The sequence below is a fragment of the Teleopsis dalmanni genome, chromosome 2, assembly GCF_002237135.1.
Source record: "Teleopsis dalmanni isolate 2A chromosome 2, ASM223713v2, whole genome shotgun sequence".
Lineage (NCBI taxonomy): Eukaryota > Metazoa > Arthropoda > Insecta > Diptera > Diopsidae > Teleopsis > Teleopsis dalmanni.
The window spans coordinates 110,670,347-110,682,490 of record NC_051847.1 but is presented as its reverse complement, the minus strand read 5'-3'; positions in this window follow the sequence as shown (position 1 = coordinate 110,682,490).

Genomic DNA, 12,144 nt, shown 5'->3' with positions numbered 1-12,144 from the left:
GGATTGACTGTAAATAATAATAATGATAATGGGCCAGTAACATTAACCAACAACAGTCGAAGATAAAAGTACTCAGTGTGTCTTGGATTAACTATAAATAAGCGTTTGATTTAAATAAATTGAGACATGCATCAACTGGTGAAACTTGCTTGCGGGGCATCCATTTTTTTGTTTGAGGCCATGTGAAATAGCGTGGTATTTGTGAATAGAGTAATGTTTTTGCAAAGGCACCAAAATCATCCGTACTATTACACAATTCAAAAAATGCAGTGAGTTTAGATTTAGGTGGATTTGTACCACGATCAATCACTGTCTCGTTCGTGAAAAATACACGCTGACCGTTTTCAAGATGGACGGCTACCTGAATAGCTGCTGGATCCCGTTCATGAATTAGAAAGCCGAAGATACGCCAAGCAGCTTCATTGGAGGTGATGTACCGACCAATTTGGTAGAGCGTAATTTCACCGTTTTTGTTCATTGGAGGAGCATTTACATTAGTATTTTCTACTCTAAACACAGCCATATCACTGCCTTTATGGACATACTTATATATTTGATGCTCTTCACAGAACTGCAAAACTCAACATTAATATGAGCATTGTATGTCTTGCTTAGCAGAGGCGAATACGGCACCACCCGCCATTGTCCCCCATTATCGGGATTTCTTCGACGATATATTGGATATCCGTCGGTATTTGTTATAGTATCATTAGTGAAATCTTTAGAAAAATTTTTAGTACATTTTCCATCTGCCATGCAAGCGAAGACGAAGAACGAAGTGGATGTAAATGCTCGATGTACTTGTTGGCGTAGTTACATAAAATATTAAGAAAAAATTTTTCTTTTTCAAAAATATAAACAAAATTTATGTCAAAAAAATAAAAAATTTTTTGTTAAAGCAATAAGGATATTTTTGCTGGGTAGGGACTCCCTAATCACTTTAGCGGTATGAAAAATAGATAGTAGCCGATTCTCAGACCTACTGAATACGCATATAAAATTTGGTAAAAATCGGTAAAGCCGTTTCGGAGGAGTACGGTAACTAACATTGTGACATGGAAATTTTATATGTAAGACCCGACAAACGGACATCGTTTGGCCTTGTGACTTATTGATGGTTGAATTAAATTGGCTTGTCTGTGAGAATCATTGGAATTCGTGTCAATAAAACTTTTTCGTTTCGGAACTTGCCATTCAAAATTGTGGCTTCGATAATGTTTGTCATCAATTTTTTAATTACCAATCGCGTACTATTGTACTATTGTATTGTATGTGTACATCTGGAAATACGCGGTCAATGAGAACATTTTGGGAATCAACGATAGTGCAGAAATTAGGGGGCAGTTTTATGAATTCAGTATTTTCATAGACAACTTTTCATATCATAGCAAGTTTTCTTTTTTAAAAATATAAAAAAATTTATGTCAAAAAAATAAAAAAATTTTTGTTAAAGCAATAAAGATATTTTTGCTGGATAGGGACACCCTAATCACTTTAGCAGTATGAAAAATAGATAGTAGCCGATTCTCAGACCTACTGAATACGCATATAAAATTTGGTAAAGATCGGTAAAGCCGTTTCGGAGGAGTACGGTAACTAACATTTTGACAATGTTAATTTTATATATAAGACTAGATAACCCGACAAACGTTGTTTTGCCATATAAATTATTTCTAGTTTCTAGATAAATTCTAGTGTAGACAAAAAGTAACTTACTTATTATAAGTGTGTAAGTCTGTGGTATATGCATGAAATAGGCATGGAGCGCTATGAACGAAAAGGAAAATAAAAATAACAAACGCCAAAGTTATTATAGTTTATTTATTAAATTATTAATTTAAAATCAGTAGATTTGTATGATACCAAGTTCCCTGGCAACAACTGTTGTATCTTCAAATTTAAATTGTCTTGGATTGACTCTAAATAATAATAATGATAATGGGCCAGTAACATTAACCAACAACAGTTGAAGATAAAAGCACTCAGTGTGTCTTGGATTAACTGTAAATAAGCGTTCGATTTAAATGAATTGAGACATGGATCAACTGGTGAAACTTGCTTGCGGGGCATCCATTTTTTTGTTTGAGCCCATGTGAAATAGCGTGGTACTTGTGAATAGAGTAATGTTCTTGCAAAGGCACCAAAATCATCCGTACTATTACACAATTCAAAAAATGCAGTGAGTGTAGTTTTAGGTGGATTTGTACCACGATCAATCACTGTCTCGTTCGTGAAAAATACACGCTGACCGTTTTCAAGATGGACGGCTAACTGAACAGCTGCTGGATCCCGTTCATGAATTAGAAAACCGAAGATACGCCAAGCAGCTTTATTGGAGCTGATGTACCGACCAATTTGGTAGAACGTAATTTCACCGTTTTTGTTCATTGGAGGAGCATTTACATTAGTATTTTCTACTCTAAACACAGCCATATCACTGCCTTTATGGACATACTTATATATTTGATGCTCTTCACAGAACTGCAAAACTCAACATTTATATGAGCATTGTATGTCTTGCTTAGCAGAGGCGAATATGGCACCACCCGCCATTGTCCCCCATTATCGGGATTTCTTCGACGATATATTGGATATTCGTCGGTATTTGTTATAGTATCATTAGTGAAATCTTTAGAAAAATTTTTAGTACATTTTCCATCTGCCATGCAAGGCGAAGACGAAGAAACGAAGTGAATGTAAATGCTCGATGTACTTGTTGGCGTAGTTACATAAAATATTAAGAAAAAAATTTTTCTTTTTCAAAAATATAAAAAAATTTATGTCCAAAAAATAAAAAAGTTTTTGTTAAAGCAATAAGGATATTTTTGTTGGGTAGGGACTCCCTAATCACTTTAGCGGTATGAAAAATAGATAGTAGCCGATTCTCAGACCTACTGAATACGCATATAAAATTTGGACATCGTTTGGCCTTATGACTTATTGATGGTCTTTGCAAATGCCAATCTAATAGAAAATTTAACGCGTTTGAATTAAATTGGCTTGTCTGTGAGAATCATTGGAATTCGTGGCAATAAAACTTATTCGTTTCGGAACTTGCCATTCAAAATGGTGGCTTCAATTTTTTAATTACCAATCGCGTACTATTGCATAGCCGTGGTGGGTTCAAATTCCGAAGTAAAATAATCGGTGATCCAACTTTCAGTCGTAAAATGTGTGGTGGCATGCCTGGCAAATCCAGTGAGTTTAAAAACTCTGCTGGATAGTTTACAACTTCGTTGGTATCACAAACTGTATCGATCGATTTGTTTGATATTAAGTCGCCTGGCAATATCTGTTTTATCTTGAAGTTTAATTCATCAACGTCCACATTTTTTTGCTGCTAATGGCTCTTTCTGCCAGCCACCATGATTTATGTATAGTATGTGTACATCTGGAAATACGCGGTCAATGAGAGCATTAATGCATTATTAACGATAATGCAGATTTTAGGGGGCAGTTTTATGAATTCAGTATTTTCATAGACAACAACTTTTCATATCATAGCAAGTTTTCTTTTTCAAAAAAAAAAAATTTATGTCAAAAAAATAAAAAAATTTTTGTTAAAGCAATAAATATATTTTTGCTGGATAGGGACTCCCTAATCACTTTAGCAGTATGAAAAATAGATAGTAGCCGATTCTCAGACCTACTAAATACGCATATAAAATTTGGTAAAAATCGGTAAAGCCGTTTCGGAGGAGTACGGTAACTAACATTTTGACAACGTTAATTTTATATATATTATATATTATATATTATATATTATATATTATATATTATATATTATATATATATATATATATATATATATATAAAATCGTGTGTTCTTGTTTGTTACTCAATAACTTTTTAATGACTGAACTCATCTCCTTGATACTTTCAGATCATATTTATATAGTTTTTAGGCGTAACATAGGCTATTAAAACATTCGATATTAGTTATAATTTTAACTTAAATAATAAATTTAATCATTTCTGTTTCAAACTGTGCGACAGTTTGAATGATACTGATTTCTGGTTTGTTTATTTTTGTGTATTTTTGGGTATATTGTTCGAACTTTTACGAAGTAGCAGAAATGACAGATATAATAGATATTCTATATGTTAATTGAAATAAATTGAAAATTGGTCAAAATATTATTTTTTAATAAATACATTTATGTTAATAAAGTTAAAATTAAACGAAATTATTGTTTTCATTATGTATTTGAAAGAAATAGTAATTTCATATGATATTTAATTTCACAAATTTTTTATTATATTATTTTATTATTATTATTATTATTTTATTATTATTTATTATTATTTATTATTATTTATTATTATTTATTATTATTTATTATTATTTATTATTATTTATTGATTCAAAAAAAAATTCATACAGCACTTACAAAAATGATAGAATTTTACTTAAAATCTAAATTGACAATAACATATTTGTTGTGTGTCAGATTGGCATACAAAAGAAGGTGCATAATATTAACATTATTATTTATATAAATTCTTCAATAATTAATTTTCTGTAACTCAAAACACTTTTCATAAAATTATACAGTTTATAAATATTGCTACCGTTTAATAAGATTTTCAATTCTTCTTCAGACAGAAGTGCTTTATCAAAAAAACTAGGCCTATGTTCTCTGAAAATTGGACATACACCAATAATATGACATATATTTTCTATTTCATGACGATTACATATAGAACAATCACGATCAGATGTATTAAACTCTCTACCGTTCAGATTAAAAAGACCGCCTCTACATTTAAAAAGTAGGCTCGATATGTGCTGAGTCTTTTCGAAATAAAAATTATGCATAATGTCATATTGTAGCTGTGGGTACATGTCATGAGATCCCGACCTAGCATTCGTTACAAAAGAATCGTGTTCCCTCCGTTCATATAAAGTTATAATATTTTTGTGCAATAATTTAAGGTCCATTCTCCTAAAACTGGTTATTGAAACACCCAGTTCTAAACACATATTTTCCCAATCTTTGGCCCAATATATACCTTTACTAATTATAAATTCCGCTAATATTCGGGGAAGCCTTGTGGGGGGGAGATTAAGAATTTTTCTTACATATGCGAAATGTATTTGTATTGTGTCTAAGAACTGCGTCGGTAAACCCGTTTCTAAGTGGAGCATATAGTTGGGGGTGTTAGTGGGTAGAAATAGTATCTTTTTTATAAAAAATCTAAAAAGTTTTTCCACTTGATCATAGTGTTTGTAACCCCAAACTTGGGCACCGTAAAATACAATCGAACGTGCTGCCGAGTAGAAAATTTTCAATTTATTTTTAAAAGTTATTTTAGGATTAGACAAATACTTTGCCCATGTCGAGTTAAATGCACTTTTACCTAAGGAGAGTTTAGAAGTCAAATGTTTATTGTAGGAAAGGTTATACGTAATTAATATTCCGAGATATTTATATTCATTGACAATTTCTACTTGCCTTTCCCCAAATTTCCACGACAACGAATTACTTACTCTAGGACCTTTTCTGAAAATCATTATCTTAGATTTATCTAGATTCGCGATAAGACCCCATTGTGAACAATACATAAATAATTCATCTATCATAATTTGCAATACATCAGGTGAATCCGCAAGTAGAACCACATCGTCAGCATACAAAAGCACTTTTATATTAGTTGAGTTAATAGGTAGTCCACCCGTTAAAAAGTCATGCAGATCATTTAAGTATAGGGAGAACAAAATTGGGCTGAGCAGACATCCTTGTTTTACACCTTGAGTAACTTTAAATGAAGAAGATATAAGATTACCGTTATATTGGGATCTCCTTTTTTAAACATGGGTTGAATTATCGATTTTAAAAACGAAGAAGGTATGACACCGTGAAGAAATATATAATTATATAGCGTTAGTAACTCGTTAAGGAAACCAACAGGATCATTTTTGTAGAACTCATAAGGAATACTGTCGTTACCTGAAGCTTTGTTAGATTTGGTGTTTGCAAGCACAAGCTGGAGTTCACGAAATTCAAAAGGAGAATCAAGGAAAGGATTGAGAAAAGGTGGGGAAGACACCAAGAGATAACTGGAAGGTCGGAATTGCATGTAAGCAGGGACTCATAGTGCATACGAAAGTCTTCACATTGTAAAGAATTAGCTATTTGAGAGGACTGTTTTTTAAATTTTTTGCTAGATTCCACCAGTCAGAAGCATTTTAACAGTATTAAGTGCTTCAATATTTTTTAATTGCCATTGAAGTTTTTTATTACGGCAGAGGTATGCATATCGAGATCTGAGTACAAAGTAAGAAGTACGATGGGTATACAGATTGTATTTTCGAACCAAACTAAGAAAATGAAACATATTTTTTCTAAGTTCAACGGAATTCAATAACCAGCGGCATGTGATCAGAGTATGATTTGTAAAGAACATGTAAAGAGCCTATGTATCTAAGAAACTGAAATGAACAGATACAGAAATCAACAACAGTTGACCCATTTGGACCCACATATGTAAATTCTCCATCTTCATCACCTCGACACCTGCCGTTAATTATAACACCACCGATGTCCTCCAGAAAGCCTAGAAGTTTTCTTCCCTTGGTATCAAGTTTCACATCTTTTGATACTCCTCTTACCGCAATAAGTGGAGAATCAGATAATAAATTACCATCAACTACTTAATTATCTGCTACATGAGCATTTAAGTCGCCAACAATACAGTAAACGGGTTTATTAAAATCGTTTAAAAATTGTTCCAGCTTAGAAAAATCTTCCTCCCTTTTTGTGCAATTTAAATAACGTGGAATGAAGAAACAATCAACTTTGTTAGCACAAGAATATAGTACAACATTATCACCAAAGTTTAGAAATTTAAAAGAATATATCTTCTCTAAACATTTTTTATACCCATAAAGACAACCACCACTCGCTTTACCAGCATTATGAATTTTAGACGCTCCCACCCAGCACAATATATAACCTTGAAAGAAATAAGTAAAGTTATTTTGGTTTTCGACCAGTACATGTGTTTCAAATAGAAAAAATATGTCATATAAGTTAACAAAAGTGAAAAAATTTTTATGATTAAATTTACTTTTTAAATTAGCTACGTTATAAGAAAGCACCTGACACACTGGCAATTGCTAATTAGAATTCACCGGTAAGGCAACATCCACTGCAGTGTAGTCCAGGGTATTTCTTCGTGGGTTGACATCTATCAGCTGACGATTACTTATATTACTTATATTTTGTTTGACATCGCACTGAAACCTTGTTGTAGTAAGCAAGTTATTAATCATTTTCGCATCTCCTGTTGAAGCAGCAATAATTTTGTTTTCTCTCCAAGTGAAAGGTTTGTCGTTAATAAAAGGCGAATAATCACCTAATCGAACTTTAACACCAGGATGCAGTCTTCTAAGCTCATTTGCTACTGCGCGCAGATTCTGTTTTCTGGACCGTTCATCCACTGTGAGATCTCTATTTATGTAAATATTTGTACCTTTTAGTTTCGTCATAGCGGATAATATCTGTCTAGCCTGCGATTCTGATCCAAGTGTTGCAATAAAAATGCCATTACCAGGTAGTTTTTTTACAGTGCACACAGATACATTTGCTTTCAGCACGTTACTGCACAGTTTGTGAATTTCGTTTTCAGCAGACATAACTGTGTCGCACGATACGCCTTTTACAACAATATTCTTGCGTCTACCGTCTTTATCTTTATCTTTATCCTTATTTTTTATTATATATTTTTTTAAAATGAAGCAATTATTTATTGCATTTCTGCAATTTAAAAAAAACATTCAAATATGGCTAAAGTACTTCAAAAATTTCACATTATTGTTTGGGATGAATGCACAATGTCACATAAATATTCATTGGAATTATTAAATCGAACATTTTAAGATTTAAATGCCACCGATAGACTTTTTAGAGGAGCTTTAATTTTATTGGCAGGTGATTTTAGACAAACATTGGCAGTTATTCCACGTTCAACCTATGCTGATGAAATCAATGTTTGTCTAAAATCATATTTTTTGTGGCGAAAATTATTAATTCGAAAGAGGAATTAATAAAAAGCGTATTTCCTAATATGTATGAAAATGATCAGAATCATCAATGGCTTCAAAGTAGAACGATTCTGGCTGCCAAGAACTTAAATGGCGATGAAATCAATTTTAAAACTCAAGCTATGCTGCCTGGTAATTTAATTTCGTTTAAGTGCATCGACAAAGTGGTAGATGAAAACGAGATTGTGAATTATCCCACTGAGTTCTTTAATTCGATTGATTTGCCAGGACTACCACCATACAAATTACTACCACCTCACAATTTACTTTTAAAAATTGGTTCACCAATCATTTTGATACGCAATCTAAACCCACTAAAATTATGTAATGGAACAAGATAAGTTATAAAAAGAATTATGATGAACTTAATTGAATCAATAATATTAAATGGAAAATTCAGAGAGATAATATATTGCTTCCACGCATACCAATTATACCAACCGATGTTCCAATTCAATTCAAACGATTGCAATTTCCAATTCGTTTAGCATTTGCGATGACAATTAATAAATCTCAAGGTCAAACACTAAAAGTAAGTAGACTGAATTTTGAAAATCCATGTTTTTCGCATGGGCAACTATATGTTGCATGTTACCGTGTTGAAGAACCTTCTGATCTATATGTATACACTTAAAATGGCCTAACAAAAAATATTGCTCATGATTTAGCTATAAGGTAACATTATAGTAGCCCATAATGAAACTGTTAATATAATATTAAAAAATCCTTTTCATTTGAAATGTAAATGTAACATAAGTAATGCATGTGGGCTTTTTGCAGTTTCAAAAAAAAAATTCAAAATAATTTTCGCATTAAAATGCTAAAAGTTAAGTTGACATATACTGACACTACTAACATTGCTCAGGCTTTATCCTTTAAATTATGCGATTTAATTCTAGACACGGATTTCTTCTTACACGGTTAAACCTGACAATCTCTTTATCTACACAGATATTGGAATAACAACAAATATTACAACTCTGCTGAGCAAGGAAAATTAATTGCAAGAGGAGACAACGTTCGTTGGGCAACTAGTATTTATATATAAGTTATGGAACTTGAATATTTTGAAATTGTTCGAGAATCGAATATCTAGCTTAAGCTTAATTAAGTTTAAGAATATTAAGCTTTAGTAGTTAAGTTTAAGAATATTAAGCTTTAGTAGTTAAGTAGTTAATATAACATTACCATAAGTTAAACTTGTGAATGATTGGAACATCATCTCCAATCATAATTATATGAAAATAATAAACACTCCACTCCTTCTGCTGGACTGGGGAACGAGAAAACCTAATTGGCGCCCAACGTAAACAGTCGTTTTAACGACTTGATAATATTTCACCAAAAAGTGTGATTTTATAAAAAAAAATATACAACTGTACATTATATTTACAGCACTTTAAATCAAAATTTTTTAAAATATAATAAAATAGAGTTCTTATTAGAATTAAAAAGTGTTACTTAATTCTACAAAAAAAACTGCATCAAACGATAGCAAGTTATTAATTTTTTAAGGGAAAAGTCAGCTCTTCCTTGGATTTGTAAAATTATAGGCAACACAGGAAGAAGCGTAAGACTTTTAATAGATACAGGTGCCTCAAAAAATTATATAAAAATGTTACCAGAATTGAAAGACATCAAACCGGTGTCTTCCCCATTTTTAGTAAAATCGATTCACGGCTTTAGACTAATCGTAGAGAAGTATAATTTAAATATTTTTGGAATTAATTCAGATTTTTTTATTTTGCCACACCTGGCAAATTTTGACGGGATTATCGGCCTCGACCTATTAACAAAGGTAAATGCAAAAATAGATCTACGTCAACAAATAATTCAATACGATTTCGGTGTTGAAAAAATTTTATTTTTAGACTGTGAAGATGTTAATTTACTTAAAATTCAAAAAGAAGAAATTCCTGCAGCAGTGAGGGAATCATTCTTAAAAATGATCAAAAAGTTAAGAAATGCATTCGCAGACCCTAAGGAAAAGCTTCCTTTCAATACAAACATCGTTGCTACGATCAGAACTATGGACCAAGATCCGGTTTATTCAAAATTGTATCAATACCCAATGGGTGTAGCAAGCTTTGTAAATGAGGAAATAAAGCAATTACTGGCTGATGGCATAATTAGACCATCTAAGTCACCTTATAATAACCCCATATGGGTCGTGGATAAAAATGGTACTGACAATGAAGGTAATAAGAAAAAACGTTTAATCATAGATTATCGAAAGCTTAATGCCAAAACAATTGACGACAAGTATCCCATTCCTAACATTATGGTAATATTGTCAAATATGTGTGAAGCTAGATATTTCACTACCCTTGATCTTAAGTCAGGGTTTCATCAAATAGAACTGAAGGAAAGCGACAAAGAAAAAACTGCGTTCGCCGTAAATAATGGTAAATATGAGTTCTGTTGATTACCATTCGGGCTCAAAAACGCGCCAAGCATTTTTCAGAGGGCCATCGATGATGTTCTCAGAGAGAAAATTGGTAAAATCTGCCATGTTTATGTAGATGATGTCATTATTTTTTCGTAATCAGAAGAACAACATGTTCAAGATATTCAATGGGTTTTAAAACCTCTTTACGATGCAAACATGAGGGTTTTGATTGAGAAATCAAACTTTTTCAAAACAGAAGTTGAATATTTGGGTTTTATTGTATCAAGAGACGTTATAAAAACATGCCCAGAAAAAATAGAAGCAATTAAGAATTTCGAACAGCCCACCACGCTACATGCAATGAGATCATTCCTTGGGTTAGCAAGTTATTACAGGTGTTTTATTAAAGATTTCGCAAATATAGCTAGGCCATTAACATATATTTTAAAAGGTGAAAATGGTAAGGTTAAGGCAAGTCTGTCAAAAAAAATCAAAATACAGTTAAACGCCCAACAAGTTCAAGCATTCTCTAAATTAATAGAGATTTTAATTTTTGAAGATGCTATGCTTAGGTATCCTGATTTTAACAGAGCATTCGATTTAACTGCAGATGCCTCTTCTTACGGTTTAGGAGCGGTCTTATCACAAGACGGCAAACCTATAACCATGATTTCAAGAACTTTGAAAGGTGGAGAACTGCATTTTGCAGCTAACGAAAAAGAATTATTAGCCATTGTTTGGGCTCTAAAAAATTTAAGAAATTACTTATATGGTGTTAGCAATTTGAATATATTTACCGACCACCAGCCGCTATCTTTCGCAGTTTCTGATAGAAATACAAATGCAAAAATCAAACGATGGAAAGCTTTCATAGATGAACATAATGCGAAGCTACATTATAAACCAGGTAAAGAGAATAACGTGGCGGACGCCACGTCACGACAACATATCAATGCGCTTCACAATAACTCAAGGTCAGAAGATGCACCTATTCATAGTGAAGAATCATTAACCTACAGCATGGAAACCACCGATAAGCTAGTCAATTGCTATTGGAATCAAATAATAATTATGGAGTCGGAATACTCTTCAAAGTATACCACTATATTGTTTAGGAAAAAAACTAGACATACCATTTACTTTCGTGATAAAAATAACCTTTTCGAAGAATTATGTGATGCAGTGAATATAGATGTAGTGAATGCGGTACATTGCGAACTACCAATCGTTGCACACATACAACACAAATTAATAGAGACTTTTCCAACAACCAAATTTCTGTATGCCAAACAATTTGTCGTTGATGTCCTCGATCCGAATGAACAAAAAGAAATCATTGCAACGGAACATAATAGGGCACATAGAGCTGCGCAAGAAAATGTTAAGCAGATACTCTGTGATTATTTTTTCCCAAAGATGAATAAATTAGCTAAAGAAGTAGCTTTAAATTGTAAAGCATGTTCAAAGGCCGAATATATTAGGTACCCAGTAAAGCATCCTATTTCAGAAACTCCAACTCCTACACAATTAGGTCAGATACTAAATATCGATATCTACTCAACAGACTCTAAACACTATTTAACATTCGTTGATAAATTTTCCAAATTTGCTATCGTACAACCGTTTGAATCTTGGACAATAACAGATATTAAACCAAAGTTACTACAAGTTTTAAATTTTTTCACGGGAACAAAAACTATTTACTGTG